Genomic DNA, 19,864 nt, shown 5'->3' with positions numbered 1-19,864 from the left:
ATAACCCTAATTAAAAAATGTGTTGTTACCATAACAACTGTCCCTGTGAGCATGGAAAAGGAGTGTTGAATAAAGATGCTTGTGTTGATTTCAAAATAAATTATATATTAACCTAAAAATTAAGTGCTAATTTGTCTGTGTGCAAAATTTAATAAAATATTTATTGAACATTTGTTATATTGTCATTGAGGGAAAATTATATCATCACAATTATCATGATTGTTTTATTGCCCAGCTCTACATAACCAGACAAGAACGTCAATACAGGATAACTCAGCAAAGCCCTGGATTACATTATTTTCATTCAGTGCCATGTGTTTTTTAAACGTTCACTTTCTACAATATCAGTCTGCTCATATGTATATATTTAGGAAAAGACTGTGGTTTTTCCAAACTCCAATCTCCTGCATTGAAGTTAGACATGTTACACGTCCAACCAACACTCTGACCTTCACACCTTCACCTTCACCCTCACTACATGAAGGACACACTACTGGCACTGGATATACAGTGAAAGAGAATTCTAAGAGATACTAGAACTGAAACAGAGCAACTCATATATAAATATCTTTCCTCTAATCAAATCTGAAACGAAGATGCAAATCTGTCAACACTGTAAACAACTATGATATTTGAGAAGCAGAGATTCACTTCAGGTGATAATTAAATGTGTATAGAACAATAATGCCCCTCTCTTAGTGAGAATCTGCGGCTGAGCAGGTGCTGTACCACAGTGCACGACAGGGTAGCGTCGACCATGTAAGACTGGGAAACGTGAACACGTCGTCTCTCGCCATCAGAGTGAGACCTCTCATCTTCCTCTCCTTCGCAGTGACGCTGTAGCAGCCGAGCCACTGCCGGTTTGCTCCCTTCACTCCGCCCGGCTGGCTGCCTGCTGCACACCGCGTTTAACGGGAGACACGGCGCGACCGAGGCGAGCACACCACGGGAGCGGATCCGCACCTGCACTGCACGCACTGTGGATTTAAAGAGAGGGGAGAAGGAAAAGTTAAAGCCGTCACCGCTGCGACAGGGAGCCGCTCCGGACTGCTGTCCAGTTATCAAGGTAACCAAAAGCAGCTGACCTCTCTTTTTACGCATGGTAACCAGCAAAACGAGCTCGGTCACTGGAGATGTGGTGGTAAATGAGGCGGAGTGAAGAGTGACCTCAAGTCGGTGGTCATCATACAGTAGGCTACCACGACCACCATTGGAAACACAGTCTGTGAACTGCATCTTCTCTGTCCTCCTGAAACTTCAGACCGATGCTTGTGTTCAGGGTGAGGGCTCCAGCTTTTCCTTTCCATCTTAGAATCCCACAGAAACAGGCAGCTCTGTGAGCTATGGGGTGAAATAATGTGGCTCTCACCTTTAACTGCATCCATAAGAGGATGGTTTCAGTATGCTGGAGAAGCAATGATGATGTCTGTATTACAGAGATGATATGGATAATGTAATGTTGCAATGCTCTGGCTTTGACCTCTTTCTATGTGTGTGTGTGTGTGTGTGTGTGTGTAATTGGAATGAGACTGTTGGAAACTGTGCGTTGGTACAAGTCCCTCTGGTGTGGCTTTCCATTTTGCCTCATATCTCGGTGCATTCTGCCCCTGCATGACTCCCCCCTTCACACACACACACACATGTACACATGAACTCTTTCCCCCTCCCTTTTCCCTTCTCTCAGTTCATTTCAGTCAGCTTTACTGACTTAAAAAAGAATTTCCATGTAAAATACAATTCCTACTAAAAATCTCTTCATCTCCTCTGTGTCTTTGCCTTTGTGCTTGTGTGTGTGTGCTCATTTCTGCACACAGCAGAAGCTTCTCATTCCTAACAGATGTTGAAGGTGAAGCTGTGAAATGCATCTGTAGTGAGAAAGAAAGAGCCCTTTAGGAGAGACGTAATTGTCACCAGCGGTATTTAACTCTGTCTCCCTTTCCCTCATGCACACACACACACACACACACACACACGGTCACACTGTCTCCTTGTGTCTGCTGTTGACTCCACATTCCTTGGCTGTGACACGCTGGTGTAGCAGCCAGAGAGCTAGCCAAGAGTGTGTGAGTGTGAGCGGTGAATGTGATTGGGTGGGCGCACTCTTCTTGCTCAATGTTTGACTCTGCGTGTGTCTGTATGTGCAGTTCAACATATGTGTGTGTACAGTATGGCTCCTTACTCGCTCTGTGCACCTGTATGACCAACAGTGACCAGTGGGAAGTTTGTCCTCCCCCTCACAGTAACATGAGAAACCTTTCATATCTGTCTTTATTGCTGTTCAGTCAATCAGAAACAGTCTCAGCAGTTGTCGCCTATTTATCCCCCAGTCTCCACTCACTTCAGGCCGCCTGCAGGTTCTGGTCGTGCTCTGTCAGTGTGTGTTTGTGTGTGTATGGGAAGAGAGAGAGCAAGAGAGAGAGAGAGTGTAGATTTATCACCTTTCTAACCATTTCATCAGGTGAAACCAGTTTTTCCTCTGAGGGAACTCCAGCCTTCCGGCTGTTTGAGAATGCTGAAGAGATAAAGATTCATTGCTGATGTGAATTTAACGGCGGCACATTACAGATCCAATTCATCTTATGGATGACTGACAGCATAAGGCTGGAAAGATTTGAATGTATCCTCAATTATTTCGTTCTGTTTGTGAGGACACCGAGTTCTCCCTACATACTGTTATATTTCATGTTATTGTAACACCTTTGCATTATGCATACTGTTACATGTACATGTGAAGGCTGAGTTGCATGTCCTGATGTAGGAATTCATCTTAGTGTTTACCTTATTTATTCGTTCTTATGCATTGGAATGTTGCCTTTATTAGATAAGACAAGAATCATGGGGCAAAGGTCCTCAGCCACCACACAATTCAGTTTCCAATAAGACAGAGGTGGGTAGAGTAGCCCAAAGATGTACTCAAGTAAAAGTAGAAGTACTAAAGTAGAAGTAAAAGTGGTCATCCACATGAGTAAGAGTACAAAAGTATCTACTAAAAAATGACTTGAGTAGTGAGTAACTTAGTGAGTAAAACAATGGGTCTTTCCCCAAGTCTAGAATTATTTCAGTTGGTCTTCCTCAGGTAAAGGTAAAGAAGTGTACATACACACATTTATTTGTGATGAAATGACAAGTCATCATCTCCTGATTATATAACCTGACACATTTACACCAGGGCCCTGTTACAGAAAGCGGGATTAGTGGAAATTATGCTATGAGTATGTTAAGCCTGAGATGAGGGAAACTCTGGGTTTTCTGTTTCAGAGACCGAGATTGGATAACCCTAGATCAGCAACTCCGGCAACTTAACTTAACTTATAAGTTGGACAACCGTCAGTTTCTCTCTAACTCCTCCCCTCCTGCTGAGCCTGAGGCGGCTGTCTGACACACCATTTCATTTCCTCATTCATACTGTCGATATCAAAGTACATATCTGAACGCATTTACGTCTTTAGAAACATCGAAATCCCAGTTATATAGGCTACTATATAACATGATCTTGAACATGACTGCTTTTATGATCAATCTGTCATCGATGTATGGACAAAGAGTTATATTTGGACATTGTGGATTTATCCTCAGCTCAGAATAAAATCTATAGGCTACAGTGTCCTTCTTTAGAACACTGTGACTCTGTGGACATTAAGGCAGCTGTCAGGTTGGCAACAGTTGCACTGAATCACTTACCGTGGGCTACATTACTGCAGTAATCACTGTTTAAACTAATCTGTCTAAAACTGATCAATGAACAGTAATCTTTGTTGGAGATGATGTGAATATTTCTGAGTGAGGATGACTAAGGTGTAGCTGAAACAAATAAATGTAGCCTAGTTTAAAAGTGAGTTTTTCAATAATAGCTGCTTATGGTCTTAATTTCATTCAATATGAAATGAGCAAGACTTCATTAATGTTAAATAAACGTCTAAAACTAATATAGGAGAATTCCAGAACTTTATTCAATTCAATTTTATTTATATAGCGCCAATTCACAACAACAGTTATCTACAGTACTCATGTGATATTGTGCATTATCATTCATTAAAGGCAGGGTAGGTAAGTTTGAGAAACTAGCAAGAAAGTGCTGGATTTTGAAAGTATCCAACAGAGAAACTCCCACCCCCTCCCTTCTGTGCTCCTTCCAAAGCCACGCCCCCCAAAACACGCATTGCCGACAACGCTGGAGGATGAGCACAGTGTGACGAGTGGAGAGCAGCGGATCACATCAGGGGTAAGAAAACATCTAACTTTATCATTATGAAGTGTTAGTACTCACTATCAAGCTAGCGTGTTATTATTGGATAGGTTTAAAAAGACTGAATTTGATTAAGTAACGAGCTGTCTAGCTAACTGTTAGCAACAGGTAGCTGTGCTAACAGATGCGGTAACATTGGGCAAAGCTAAAAACAGGCTGATACACATTTTCTCGTTACCATCAGTTACACTACATGAACGTGAACTTCGTGTTAGACTTATAACATGTACGTTGTTTTGCATTTTAGAGATTCCACGGTGACAGCATTTATTTTTTCCAGCATCCTTTGCTCCATCACACTGTGTACATGTGTACATGTATGCATGTATGTGTATGTGTACCTGTATATCCTATCCACCTTCAACATGTACATAATGAGAATCGTTTACTCCTGCATCCTTTGCACTCTGATCACTGCACTATTTGTCAATATGTCTGTATTGTTTTGTTCATAGTGTGTATATTAGTATTGTCCACTCTGTAGTTTGTGTCTGATTTTATTTTATTATTATTATATTATTATTTTATTATTCGATAAGTAAGCACATCGTGAGCAATGTACAATCCTGAGTCAAATTCCTCATATGTGTACACATACCTGGCAATAAAGCTGATTATGATTCTGATTCTGATGAGGACTGCATTCCAGAGCCAAGCACAGATCGGGCCAGGACCGGAGTCAAGGCGAAGCAGAGGAGGCAGGGCTGCCAGGGTCCGAGGAAGGAGAGGCAGGACGGGGAGGACGAGGTGCAAGCTAAGAAGCACATCTTCTTGGACCTGCGTCGAGCTTCACACTCCAACAACGGCAAATGAACAGGTGTGTATATACAGGTGCTGGTCATATAATGAGAATATCATCAAAAAGTTGATTTATTTCCGTAATTCCATTTAAAAAATTGAAACTTGGATATTATATTCATTCATTCCTCACAGACTGATATATTTCAAATGTTTATTTCATTTAATTGTGATGATTAAAACTGACAACTAATGAAAATCCCAAATTCAGTATCTCTGAAAATTAGAATATTGCTTAAGACCAATACAAAAAAAGGATTTTTAGAAATGTTGGCCAACTGAAAAGTATGAACATGAAAAGTATGAGCATGTACAGCACTCAATACTTAGTTGGGGCTCCTTTTGCCTGAATTACTGCAGCAATGCGGCGTGGCATGGAGTCCATCAGTCTGTGGCACTGCTCAGGTGTTATGAGAGCCCAGGTTGCTCTGATAGTGGCCTTCAGCTCTTCTGCATTGTTGGGTCTGGCGTATCGCATCTTCCTCTTCACAATACCCCATAGATTTTCTATAGGGTTAAGGTCAGGCGAGTTTGCTGGCCAATTAAGAACAGGGATACCATGGTCCTTAAACCAGGTACTGGTAGCTTTGGCACTGTGTGCAGGTGCCCAGTCCTGTTGGAAAATGAAATCTGCATCTCCATAAAGTTGGTCAGCAGCAGGAAGCATGAAGTGCTCTAAAACTTCCTGGTAGACGGCTGAGTTGACCTTGGACCTCAGAAAACACAGTGGATCAACACCAGCAGATGACATGGCACCCCAAACCATCACTGACTGTGGAAACTTTACACTGGACTTCAAGCAACGTGGATTCTGTGCCTCTCCTCTCTTCCTCCAGACTCTGGGACCTTGATTTCCAAAGGAAATGCAAAATTTACTTTCAACAGAGAACATAACTTTGGACCACTCAGCAGCAGTCCAGTCCTTTTTGTCTTTAGCCCAGGCGAGACGCTTCTGACGCTGTGTCTTGTTCAAGAGTGGCTTGACACAAGGAATGCGACAGCTGAAACCCATGTCTTGCATACGTCTGTGCGTGGTGGTTCTTGAAGCACTGACTCCAGCAGCAGTACACTCTTTGTGAATCTCCCCCACATTTTTGAATGGGTTTTGTTTCACAATCCTCTCCAGGGTGCGGTTATCCCTATTGCTTGTACACTTTTTTCTACCACATCTTTTCCTTCCCTTCACCTCTCTATTAATGTGCTTGGACACAGAGCTCTGTGAACAGCCAGCCTCTTTAGCAATGACCTTTTGTGTCTTGCCCTCCTTGTGCAAGGGGTCAATGGTCGTCTTTTGGACAGCTGCTAAGTCAGCAGTCTTCCCCATGATTGTGTAGCCTACAGAACTAGACTGAGAGACCATTTAAAGGCCTTTTGAGTTAATTAGCTGATTAGAGTGTGGCACCAGGTGTCTTCAATATTGAACCTTTTCACAATATTCTAATTTTCTGAGATACTGATTTTGGGGTTTTCATTAGTTGTCAGTTATAATCATCAAAATTAAAAGGAATGAACACTTGAAATATATCAGTCTGTGTGGAATGAATGTATACATTATACAAGTTTCACTTTTTGAATGGAATTACTGAAATAAATCAACTTTTTGATAAATAATTATATGACCAGCACTTGTATACATATTTTAATATTAGTATATTATTTCCCAGTGTACTTGTCTCAAAGTCTCTCTGGTATTTCCCCCTAAGATCTTTTGATGTGAAAAATAAAGTTCTATAAAATGTAATCCATAAGTTACACCACGACTAACTACAGCGCTGCTTCAGCCATCGGCTCATCTGTGTTATGTACATTGACCTGGTGTGTAATGTGGACACAGAAGTCCTGTTCGAGAACAACAAACCTCTGTTCAATAAAAATATATAATTATGTTGATGAATGTTCTGTCCTATTACACATCTTTCCAATTTGGGGTTCTAACAACTATATACTTCTTTACAGGCCAGAATCTGAGGACTGTGGACAACATCCAGACTACTGTGTTTCCATGCACCACACATGGCTGACCTTCCAGACCCAGGACAGAGTAACAGACAGTTCAATCAGGCATCATACAGACAGTTTGTAGTGTGGCAATGTGGAGCACTTGGTCACAGAGTCGTGATACTGAGTTGGAGTTTCTGGAAGATAGCCAACTGTTCTCCTGATCCACCAGGACAATACAGAGGTTTAATCCTAGCAGGGTGTAATATGTAATGTCACTAACTGCTACACAAATAATTCCATCCACTGTGTGGATGAATACCTGTACATTGTTTTATTCCCAGAGGGTGGAGAAAATACAAAGTATATTTTCCCTGTTCTGAATATTTTCATTCTTTTTTAAATAAAACATTGAAAATGATAAATGCCTTTTCTTTACACTTGCAGCATAAACAATCAAATAACTACATTTATGTCTTATGTCTTAAATAATGGCATCCAAATGTGGTATAACACTTGTTTATTATATACTGCTAAAACTACAACCTATATCACAAACAGATACTTTTTAAACATAATTAAAAATAAGTATATACAGGAAGAAAGACAAGTCCAGAAGTATGTTGCCTGATTATGAAGACAGTTCAGACTTTGCATGTAGCATCGTATCGCTGCTGTGGAGATAATATATCACAATCATCTCTCTGACATGATTACCATATTTCAAAACCAACCATATTACTTTTTGTTGTACATTTTGCTGTATCTAGGAATACAGTTGGGGCAGGGACACCTGACTGAACCCCATGTTGACGGGAATCATCAGGTTCTCCTGGTTCTGCTTCTAGGCAGCTTCTCAGTAGTAGACAACCGTCGAAGGAGGAGGATGGGACTGTGGAGGTCTGCGATGTAACTGTAGTCCTTCTCCACCTTCAATGAGTACAAGCTCCACTTCCTGGACTTTTTTGTAGTACACCTTGCTGTACCTGATAATACAGAAAGGAGTATCAGCTAAGTGAAATATTTGCAATACCTGACATTGTTCTCTTATACAGTAATTAGCATTAGCACATAAAAGACATTCACAACAATAAATCAGCACCATCTATCTGTATTCCTCATACTGTATAATTTTTTTGACTCATCACTTATTGAGTAAAATGCACAGGAGTAATAAAAATGCAACATACTCAATTGTGTCATCAGCATTTTTCCTGGCTGGACTGTGGACACGGTGGTTGTAATCCAGGCCAGCCAGCATGGTCCGATCAGCGAATACAGGTGAGAAGTACAGTGGGGCTATGAAAGACTCCAAATCTGCAGGTGACCTGAGGGCACAGTAGAAATAAAACATACAGTAATTTTTACTTCTGGTAAAATAAATAATGGCATAACAACACCAATTACAGTAAAATATTTTCACACAGTAGGTTTAGCTATATGTCAAACTATATAATAAGTAGCTTATAGACCAGAAACGCAGATACTTGGGGACCTTTAGCCAGGGTTGTTCATGTACACTAATGTTGACATGTCATTCTCATAACTACAAAAACAAGTAACCCAAGTAACATACAGTCAAACAACGCTTGCAGACACAAAATAATCACAAAAATAGATTAGATACAAGGTAAAGATAACGTTAGGTATAAACAGCATAAAAATAAACCTAGTTGGTGAATAACTAAACCGGCGCCATCTACACCTACATTGTCTTACCTAATGTTAGCGTCGGCAAACACAGCTCTCAGCTGTGCTGCTGTTTTCCAACTCAGCTACAGTTACATATAATTCATCGTCTCTACTCTGGCTCCTACACCAGCCTGCACTCGTAGCAACAGTTAGCTGTATGCTAAGTAGCTAGCTACATTGGCTAACGATGAAAGTAACAAATTCCATCAAAATGATAAAAGATAGATTACCTGTCCAGCAGAAATAAAGCCACCACGGCGTAACTTTTCAGCTCCTTGGGGTCCCTCAGTTGTCACCATCATTGAAAAGCCACGCAGACATTACCTCCGGTCTGACCGCTTCGCTCGTCAGATCTGAGAGAGCTGACCGGGTGTGCGCATGTGGGCAGCTCCTGTAGCAGCAGGGCCGGTAGCCATGGCAGCGAGGGAGAGTGACAGTCAGCCAGCCAATCATTGCATTCAGTCCGAATGGAACGATTGGCTGTGTTTACTGCAGCCCTGAGAGGACTACAGACAGCCCATTTTTATACTCTCTTTTTCAGAGCACCTAACTTTTTAATATGTAATGGTGTATAAAGACAGTTTCAACAAATATGACAAAAAGTGTTTCAGAAACAACTTGCATACCCTTCCTTTAAAGAAATTCAGGTCTGATGAATGAAAAAATATTATATATAAATATTATATTAAAATTTTATTCAGCTAGAGCGGACTAGCTGAATAAAATTTTATGTTTTTAAGTTATTGATCCTTCCTCCACTCCTGTTTTTTTAAGATAAATGTCATGGTGCACGTTGGCATGCATTCATATTTCTATCAACACTGGATTAAAATTGAGGTTCTGCTCTTTATTTACTCATTGCCATGGTGAATCGTAGTACCGGAGCTCCATTAATGATGGTACTTTTTTAATGCTTTTTTTCATCCCTACACACACGCTTCCATCTGGTTCATCGTACTCTGAGTTGATTGAACTAATTCTGATCAGCTGTTCTGGAATTGAAAACTTGGACTTTCTCATCTCATACTCAATTAACTAAGAGCTCAGGGATAAGCTCAGAGTTTGTTCAGCCTGCTTTCTGAAACAGTGTGTATCCATCAAGTGTGATTACAAAATATTGCATTAATATTATAGTACTCCAATAATCTATATATAGAACTCCAATAAGTAAAGATTGTTGAAAACAAACAAAAAACAAATCAAATTAGGAGATAATGCTGTGATGTTTCATAATTTATTGCCTATTAAAAACAGGTGTGTTCACTTCTTCACGTTCACCTGAGGAAGATCATCTATGGTGGAAACATTACATCTGTCACATCCACATGAAATAAGAGTAGTTTGTATTTTATGTGTGTATAATCTGGTCTGTCTTCATCACGCTACACCAATGAGCATGACTAATTCAATGCAGACTGCTCTACACTGTTAGCTTGAATATTTACATTAAGGCAGAAAGCAGGAGAAGTTTTTAAGCATGATATAGTGTTTGAGGCTATTTATTATTAAACATATTAGCATTAACACAACAAACACTGCTGTCTGTCAGCTCAGTGTCAGCATGTTTTAGCCAACTGACTTCACAACCCAAACGGTCTCATCACAGGGCGTCAAATGACCGAGCGCCAGTATTGGACAGCCTGGGATGAGACGAGCCTGGCTGCACGGTGTACAAAATCTTAATCTGTAGCCTAAATATTAGCTGCTAGTGCCGTTTGAAAGCAACACCACTACTATGCTGTAGCTTCAGCCATTATTCTGCTAACAGAGTCATGTGGATGCTTGACTGCGGTGAATAAATAAATAGGGTTGGGAGGATTACATTAAAAATGTAATCCGGTACAGTTACTAATTTCTTGTTTAAAAAATGTAATCAATAACGTAATCCAAGTACCACAATATAAAAGTAATGTAAACTGATTACTTTTACTTACTTTTGGATTACTTCAATACTAAATACGCAAACAAAGAATATAATGAATATAATAAAGATGCGTTGTCTGCTCAGTGTATTTGAGAAACAATACATACAAATAAATTCTCCCATTCCCATGAAATCAAAATCGATGTTTAAATGGTTTTATATGATATGCCTTGCACTTTACATCACCAATAGGTAGTATCTGACCCATCAATGATAAAAAAAATTATTCTTGAAGATATTTTAGAGTGACTCATTTCTTTTAAAACAATTTTAAAATGTTGAACTCACTTGGATTAATTTTGTTTACTATTTTTGCTATCTAAATTTTATGACACTGCTGAAGAATAGTGTTTCTGGGGCCTGACCTTAACCCACTCACTACAAAAACTCAACTTTGTTCACTGATCTTGCTGAAACTGGATCATATTTGATGTAGAAATATTACAACTATGGAGAAAATATTTCCTGTTTCCTGATGCACATATAACTTCATCAACTACTGCTGAGCTACCATTATCTAATTGGTCTTGGAGAATGTGTTCAGTGGTCCAACTGCCGTGTCCACTCACTGGAAGCTGGAAACAGTCCACACACAGTCTGCATTACGGATTGGAGCACATTTAGCGATACTGGTTCCTGTAAACACCAATCATTACCCGTGACACGTTTTTACAGGAAACGTACAAATCAATGACGCAAATAGACTGTGCTTTCCGTTTCATGGGAACTTACTTCTTAAAGTAATCCCTATGAGTAATCCCTGTTTTACAAACTGTACCTGTAATTTGATTACGTCTTTTTTTCTGTACTGTAACAGAATGCAATTACTTTTTTTTGTATCCTGATTATGTAATGTCGTAATCTGTTACCCTCCAACCCCGTAAATAAATAAGTAGTGATGTAGCAAAGTAAAAGTAATGATTTTTCTCTGAAAAAAACTCAGAAAAGTTATATGAGTACATTTAATGAAGTAAATATAACTTGTTACTACCCACCTCTGCAATAAGATCATGTATTGTAAGTTATGTAAGTTATAATACCGTAGGTCTTTGTTTGTTGGAGACAAATCACACTTCACTACTGCAGCATGCCGTCATCATCACGTTAATGTTATTGTACAATGTGAAACTCTCTCTTATTTGAAACATTTTTGCCATTGACTTACACTCACCTAAAGGATTATTAGGAACACCATACTAATACTGTGTTTGACCCCCTTTCGCCTTCAGAACTGCCTTAATTCTACGTGGCATTGATTCAACAAGGTGCTGAAAGCATTCTTTAGAAATGTTGGCCCATATTGATAGGATAGCATCTTGCAGTTGATGGAGATTTGTGGGATGCACATCCAGGGCACGAAGCTCCCGTTCCACCACATCCCAAAGATGCTCTATTGGGTTGAGATCTGGTGACTGTGGGGGCCATTTTAGTACAGTGAACTCATTGTCATGTTCAAGAAACCAATTTGAAATGATTGGAGCTTTGTGACATGGTGCATTATCCTGCTGGAAGTAGCCATCAGAGGATGGGTACATGGTGGCCATAAAGGGATGCTGTGGCATTGAAACGATGCCCAATTGGCACTAAGGGGCCTAAAGTGTGCCAAGAAAACATCCCCCACACCATTACACCACCACCACCAGCCTGCACAGTGGTAACAAGGCATGATGGATCCATGTTCTCATTCTGTTTAGGCCAAATTCTGACTCTACCATCTGAATGTCTCAACAGAAATCGAGACTCATCAGACCAGGCAACATTTTTCTCTTCAACTGTTTTGGTGAGCTCTTGCAAATTGTAGCCTCTTTTTCCTATTTGTAGTGGAGATGAGTGGTACCCGGTGGGGTCTTCTGCTGTTGTAGCCCATCCGCCTCAAGGTTGTGCGTGTTGTGGCTTCACAAATGCTTTGCTGCATACCTCGGTTGTAACGAGTGGTTATTTCAGTCAAAGTTGCTCTTCTATCAGCTTGAATCAGTCGGCCCATTCTCCTCTGACCTCTAGCATCAACAAGGCATTTTCGCCCACAGGACTGCCGCATACTGGATGTTTTTCCCTTTTCACATCATTCTTTGTAAACCCTAGAAATGGTTGTGCGTGAAAATCCCAGTAACTGAGCAGATTGTGAAATACTCAGACCGGCCCGTCTGGCACCAACAACCATGCCACGCTCAAAATTGCTTAAATCAATCAATCTTTCCCATTCTGACATTCAGTTTGGAGTTCAGGAGATTGTCTTGACCAGGACCACACCCCTAAATGCATTGAAGCAACTGCCATGTGATTGGTTGATTAGATAATTGCATTAATGAGAAACTGAACAGGTGTTCCTAATAATCCTTTAGGTGAGTGTAGTTTGTTCTGCCTGGAGTGAATTTAGACTTTTTGCCGTTTGTCTTCCCATGACCTTCTTTGCAGGATACATCTTGGCTGATCATTACCTCACGGTCTCATGAGATATGATTAACATCTCAAACTGACTCACTGAAGTTCGGGATGCAAAATAAACGTTTACATTTACTCATTTGACACTTTTATCCAAAGCGACTTACATTTGAGAAACAACATACAAGCATCAACTAAGCATCAAACACAGCACGAGAACTACAACTGACAATAGATACTAGTAAGAGCACTAATAAATACTAATAAGAGTTAATAGTATATATCGCATCAATGGGATAAATACCTAGGGGAAGAAGTAAGAGTTAACAAAAAGTGCAATCAATGCAGGATAATTGTAAGGGGATAGAAGAAGAAGAGCACAGGAAGTGTAGAGGTTAGGGGTTAGTGATGTGTTAAAAGAGGTGTTCTCGGAAGAGATGAGTTTTCATGAGCTTCTTGAAGTTAGAGAGGTACATCCAACAATATGTATATTTAAGAGGGTCAGGAGGTAGAGCGGGCACCCACTCAGAAGGTTGGAGGTTCGATCCCCGGCTCTTCCAGTCAGCATTTCTCGAGTAAGATACTGAACCCCAAATTGTTTCCGATATCTGTGCCATCAGAGTGTGAATGTGACATGTAGTTTGAAGTTCTTTGAGTTGTCAGAAGACTAGAAAGTGCTATATAAGTAAATATCTGTTTACCATATGCTCTGGAAACACATTCTCTTCTATATTTGCCTTAGCAGTTGTCAGTGCAACAAATCACACATATTAAAATGACCTTTGACATCTGTTGATCATTAAAAGTTTGCCTGCTCTTCCCCCAGCACAGAGCTCTGTGTAGACTGAGTGGACTTCTGGTGAATGGTTGACCTTGTTGTCCAAACACTGTACAATAGATTTGTTCCCACATAGAGTCCCTTGCTATATTTGTGCATTAGATGTAGCTCTCCTTTCATGAGGGAAGTGTATACAGAAGGTCTCTTTGTAGCAACACAAGATACTCGACCACTAGCATATTCCTATTAAGTTGTCTAACATAACTATTATTCATCCAGACAAGCTGTCTAAGAACACTTTCTTATTTATTTATTTCCTGTTTGCAGTAACTGCCTTGGGGAGCGATTGTCGAGGGACAGGGAGCGGTTCTACACACACAAACACACACACGCAGCCAGTATGACAGGTGAAGAACAGTACATTTTCCGCACTGGTGATGCTGCAGCTATGGGGCTGTTTGCAGCAAACCTTTCAGAAACATCAGAGGTTACAAAACAGATTTGGATTTGGTTGTATAAGGTTTGCGTTCTCTTCTCTCTTTTAGGGAATGGGTATGAAGATACAAACATTTTCTGGGTGTATTCTCATACATATCTCAAAGCCTGCCGTTGTGACCACTGTGACAGTTTTCAGCCTCACTTTACAGTAACAGTTCTATAGCGAAAAAACACCTTGTATACACACATTGTGCTACTGCTGGATACTAAAACAGCATTGGCGTAATACTACTATTACTGAACTACTACCACGACCACTAGTACTATACCTACTTCTGCTGCTCTTCTGCTGCTCTGATTGCTTCTACTGCCTCTACTACCACTGTTGTAACTACTACTACCACTAACACATTTCTGCTACTACCTTATTGCAATACTGCACTGTGACAATATAACTGGTACTGCAACTGCTGCTGCCACTACTGCTACAGCTGCGGTTCTGCTACACTTGCTACGATGACCATTGCTACAACCTTGTACTGTACTACCACCTCCCCCATCAACACTGCTAAATACTAACACTGACACTGACATGGTTACCACTTCCACCACTACCACTGCCATATTGCAATCTTACTGCTACTGCTACATTTTTATTCAATGATACGCTCAGGGGCCAGTCCCATCCGGGCCTTAAAAGTGATTTTTAAAATAGATTCTAAAATGCACCGGTAGCCAGTGTAATGAAGCTATGCACACTTTTGTTAGAATTAGTGAGGAGTCTGGCAGCTGTTTTTATTCTGGGATTACACTAGAGTAGCTTTGCATGATTCACAGTAGGGGTGCGAATCACCAGAGGCCCCACGATACGATAATATCACGATATTTATGTTGCAATTCAATTTTATTGCGATTTTAAATATATTGAGATATATTTATATATATTGCAATTTATTACCTTTTTCCAACTGCCAATTAGGTCCCTAAAGTCAAACTTTGTCAACATCTCTTTATCTAAAGATACATTTCTATGTTTGTTCATATCACTTTTTCAGTCCTCTCTCTCTCTATATGGTCCTGTTAAGTTTTCTAGTGGACTAAAAAAGCAATAGATTTTATTATTCTAGTACCAAAAAGTTAAAACTCCCATCTGCAATTTATATAATAAAATATCGATACTTGGCATCCGTGTATCGATACAGTATTGCCATGGCAAATATCACGATAGTATGCTGTATTGATTTTTTCCCCTACCCCTAATTCACAGTAATAAAATAAAACAAGAACTGTTCTTAAAGAGGCCAGTACTGTTTATCAGACCACAAAATCCAGACAAGAAGAAAGAACGGAGTGTTTCTGGGAGCTGCCCTGGCATATCTGCTCGTGGTCTCACTGTTTACTGTAAAAAAAAAAACAATACTTTTATAACTTTATTCACTTACTTTGGTGAAACTGAAAAAATCAGTCTAAAGCCAGAGCCTTTTTCTCACAAGGATTACTCTTACATCCTTTAACCTCAATATTTGTAATTTTGGGCATATTTAGTATTACCATCCAACATTGTAACATTATATACATCTGACAGAAATTAAGGAAAAGCACAATAGTTCCCCTTTAAGCATGAGTAGACTGAGTTACAGTAGTCTAAACAGGATGTGATGAATGCATGAATGACAGTTTCCATATTTTTGGTAGACATGATGCACAAGCCCGCGACCCTGTACGCAGGATAAGTGGTTGACGATGGATGGCTGGATGGATGGATGGATGATGGACAGGATCTGTGAGATTATGCATAACTGTGTAAAGCAAGACTGAACAATTGAAATTAAGATTATTATTATTATTATTATTGATGATGTGTTGTGTGTTTGGGCCTATGATGATGACTTTGGATTTGTTTGTATTCTGCTGAAGGAAATTATTCGACTGCCATATCTGAACTTGGAGAAAAGCAGGGGACCAAACACTGCACCCTGAGGAACTACACAAAACAAAAGAAACAAAACAGAGATTGTGTGCTATTTCAGAGATAAAACCACTCATTTAAAATTGAATGATATATGGTATCAAATGCAATGGTGGGATCTGGAAGTATTAAGAGATGAGTGGGCAGAGTCAGCTGCTAAAAGAAGATCATTGAACTCTTTAAGGGGGGAGGTCTCTGTGCTGTGGCCCACTGTAAAGCCTGAATGAAAAAGAGACCATTTCTGGTCGCAAATGAAATGACCTATTATGCAACCATGGGCCTTTTTAGACTCTTTATAGGGTGCTCCATCCTACATTTTATCTCAGCACCCCTAAATAGTAAATTATTGGTATTATTTTCAGAAATCATTTTGTTAGATCCTCGGCTTAATTTGTGCTCCAGACCCTCCTTTGTCACTATTAAAATCTGCAAGTGTTATGTGTCCTGAAATACCGGAAAAATGGTTAGACTGAGAGACGTGGTGTTTCCTCGCTCAAATCTCCGCAGTTATTGAAGGAAAACAGTGGAGCATGCGCTCTTGATCATGGTCCCTGAGGGTTAACCAGTCTCACACTACCACCTACTGCCAGGAGGCTGCTACAGCACACTGCCCATTCAGACTTTTAAGCCATTTCACTCATTTTACAGCACATAAAATCATCTTCAAATTAAGGAAATAAAATACAGATATAACATTAGATGATTTAACACCATAAAATCAAATACAAATGTGATCACACTCTAGTGTGCATTACCCAAGCCCCACATATAGTCCAACGGTAGGTGCACTGTATGCAATGCTGGCAAGTGGTTTAATGCTTGCTTTTTTGTGTCTAAATATTGTGGCAAATGATTAATGTAACTGTGCATTCAGACCAAATGCGTATTTAACATTTTGCTGTGATTTAATAGCAATAAACGGATCAAACTGATGCTGAAATAACTACAAAATGAAGCAAATTTGTTAAACATATGAATTCATGCTTTGTCTGGTCTGCCTACAAGACAGCAGAACAACAGTGTCAACTTTCTAGCTTGATTTTGAGAAAAATTTCAGTGTGTTTCTCCGCGTCTTTGCATTGACTTTGTATGTAATCGCGCCGCCCCAAACCCTCACTTGGCGTTTGGTCTGAATGCACAGTAAGCCACACAGCAGAGTGAGCATGCGTTTGTGCTCTGGAATGGTGAAATGAGTCTGGCTAAATCAGGGGGCATGATACCTCCCTCCATGGTTAGGTTTTGTGCTTCATGTTTTCATTAATTCATTCTGTGTTCCCTGGTTTTACGTTGTCACTCACCTCTCCTCTCGTATCAGATCACCTCACTTACTGCAATGTAAATATAATATAATAATGCTTGCTTGTGATGACAGTTTATAGTTTGAACAGCTAGCACTATAAAATGTGCTCCAGCCACTGTGGATTTTTGATGCGTTCTGTGACTTTCTGTCCCCTGAACAGCAGCCTCTCTGTGTTCCAGGACCTCCTGATTTGCACATTATGCACTGTTAGGTTATGTGAACTTGTCTGAGTGGTTACTTGCTTGGAAATTGAAAATCAGTCCTGTTCTACACTTGCTACATTTCATTGTATGGGTAGCCTACTGTTAGTTAACATTGTTTGCGTGGGTCATAAAATTATAGCAAAGTTGACTTTAGAAAGTCACCGGTTCTATAACCAGTGGTGCATGGCCCATGGTGTGAATAGTTGTTACATAGCACAGTGATGCTCGGCTATTGCTCGGCATGCTTGCATCACACACTTGCCAGCTAAAAAAAGATTATGTAATTTTCTAGCTTCATACAATATGTTTGTGTATGTATGTTTGTTGGTGCAAGGAGGGAGAGGTGAGGATGGGAATAAAGATGACAGAGAGAAAGAGCAACAGTGGACAGATGTCACATTCTCATTTACAGCTGAGCCTATAATTGCCCCTGTCTGTAACAATTTCTTCTAGAACCTTAGCCAGGAATGGAAGTTTGGAGATGGGTCAAAGGTTGTTAAGGATAGTGGGGTCTATGAGGGTTTTCTTGAGAAGCGGTTGGACTATTGCAGACTTCAAATGATTGGGAACAGTGCTAGATGTGAGAGAGGAACTGATTATGATAAATAAAAAGACGTCTTTAAGAAAGCTGGTGGGAAGGATATCACAAGAACAGGATGTCCCCTTCATATTGTTAATGGTCTTGTGTAAATAATCAACTGAGAAAGGGTGAAATAAATTTAGAGAGCATTAGGAGGTCCGGGTGTTACAAGTTCTTATTGTCATGACTTTGTTGGAGCAGAAACATAGAACATGTCTCTGAGGAAGGCTCAGTCACATCATCTGTGGGGCGGCTAATAACTAAATTCTCCGTGATCTCAGAGACATAGTTTGCTCAAACACTTTTAATTGCTGAATTAAGTTTTTTAAGATTGTTAAGGTTAATGGTGTGGCCTTCCATTTCTGTTTTGCCTCACAACAGATCCTCTTCAATTAATTAAGTTCCTCATTTATCCAGAAAAGTATTTTTGGGCTTTCCTGTTTTAAAAGGTGCAATTCTGTCTAGAATGTCCCAGCAGGTGCTTTTTAAAATATCATTGGTGTCCACTGAAGAGCAAATCTGGAAATCAGAGCAGGTGCGAGAGCATGTCTGACCTTCAAGTTGGTTTGCGATAATAGGCAGGGTAGTGTTAAATAAAATATAATTATGACAGTAACCTCGAAGTCAATGCAGAGTGTGTTGTTTAAAATAATGCCAATATATAAAACAAGCTCTAAAGTGTTGATATGGTACTGATACCAGTAAGAGCAAGAAGCAGATTAAAGGTTCTAAAAAAAAAAACTAAAAACATATTGTCCCATTTAGGGATAACAATTGATAGTTCTGAGAATTCTGTGATCAAACCAGGTGTCGATTGTGGTGGTCTATAATGATGGGTTGGTAAATTAACAATTAACTAAAGACATCACTGCATTAAAAACATGCACATTTTCAGGAGTGTTGCCACTGGTACTGGTCAGAAGAAGAAAAACAAACCACGACATGAGTAATCCATTAACTATGAAGGCTTGATGCCAAAACACTGCATAGAGGTGTAGCAAAGCTGAGCCTGCAGGTGTAACTTGTTTGATTTGATATTCAGGGCTATATTCACGAATAACTACTATTATTATTCCCTATCCTATTGGTCTAAAATGATCTAGTATCAGTCAGACTCTATTATTAACACTACTGCTACTATCTACCATAAAATATGTAAAACGATAATATATCATGGAGTTCATCAAGCCATCACTCTACATATCAATCATCAGTGGTTTAAGCCAATCATCAACTCATCAGACTCTTCATTAGCTGAAACGAGCATTAGCATAAATATTCTTTACAGAAAACAAGTAATATATATCACAAGACCAAAATCTCTGAATTCCATGCCTTCTTACATACTAGGGTTGACCGAGTACTCGGCTGAAATGTATCTTCAGAGTAAAATGTGTCAATATCTCTTTTCTAATAAACCATAAATATAGAAACTTCTATGAAAATACTTTGTTCTGTAAATAGTTCTCTTACTATTGTGATCAGAAACATTGATCAGATGCTCAATTCTAAAGCTGTTCTGTACATCTGGCCTACATCTGGTTTAAGTCCTGCCCTTCCCAAGCACCGATACGGAGACAGATAATTTAGTGGGCTGAACAGATACAGATAATGGT

At 39.7% G+C, this 19,864-nt stretch overlaps 1 protein-coding gene across 1 annotated transcript in view; it reads left to right on the top strand.

Annotated features, from left to right (window-relative positions):
* Nucleotides 1–814: 814 nt before the first annotated feature.
* Nucleotides 815–19,864, top strand: part of LOC119918431 (junction plakoglobin-like) — a 178,412-nt gene continuing 159,362 nt past the window's right edge. The window contains exon 1 of the mRNA XM_038739180.1: nucleotides 815–1,066. The gene's annotated coding sequence lies outside the window, so the exon portion shown is untranslated. The remainder of the gene's footprint in view (nucleotides 1,067–19,864) is intronic.

The sequence above is a fragment of the Micropterus salmoides genome, unplaced genomic scaffold (genome assembly GCF_014851395.1).
Source record: "Micropterus salmoides isolate LMB-PRFRI ecotype aquatic unplaced genomic scaffold, ASM1485139v1 Ms_hic_scaffold_10, whole genome shotgun sequence".
In the NCBI taxonomy this organism is placed as follows: domain Eukaryota; kingdom Metazoa; phylum Chordata; class Actinopteri; order Centrarchiformes; family Centrarchidae; genus Micropterus; species Micropterus salmoides.
Note: the sequence above shows the minus strand (reverse complement) of the source record. Positions and strands in the feature narration are given on the sequence as shown.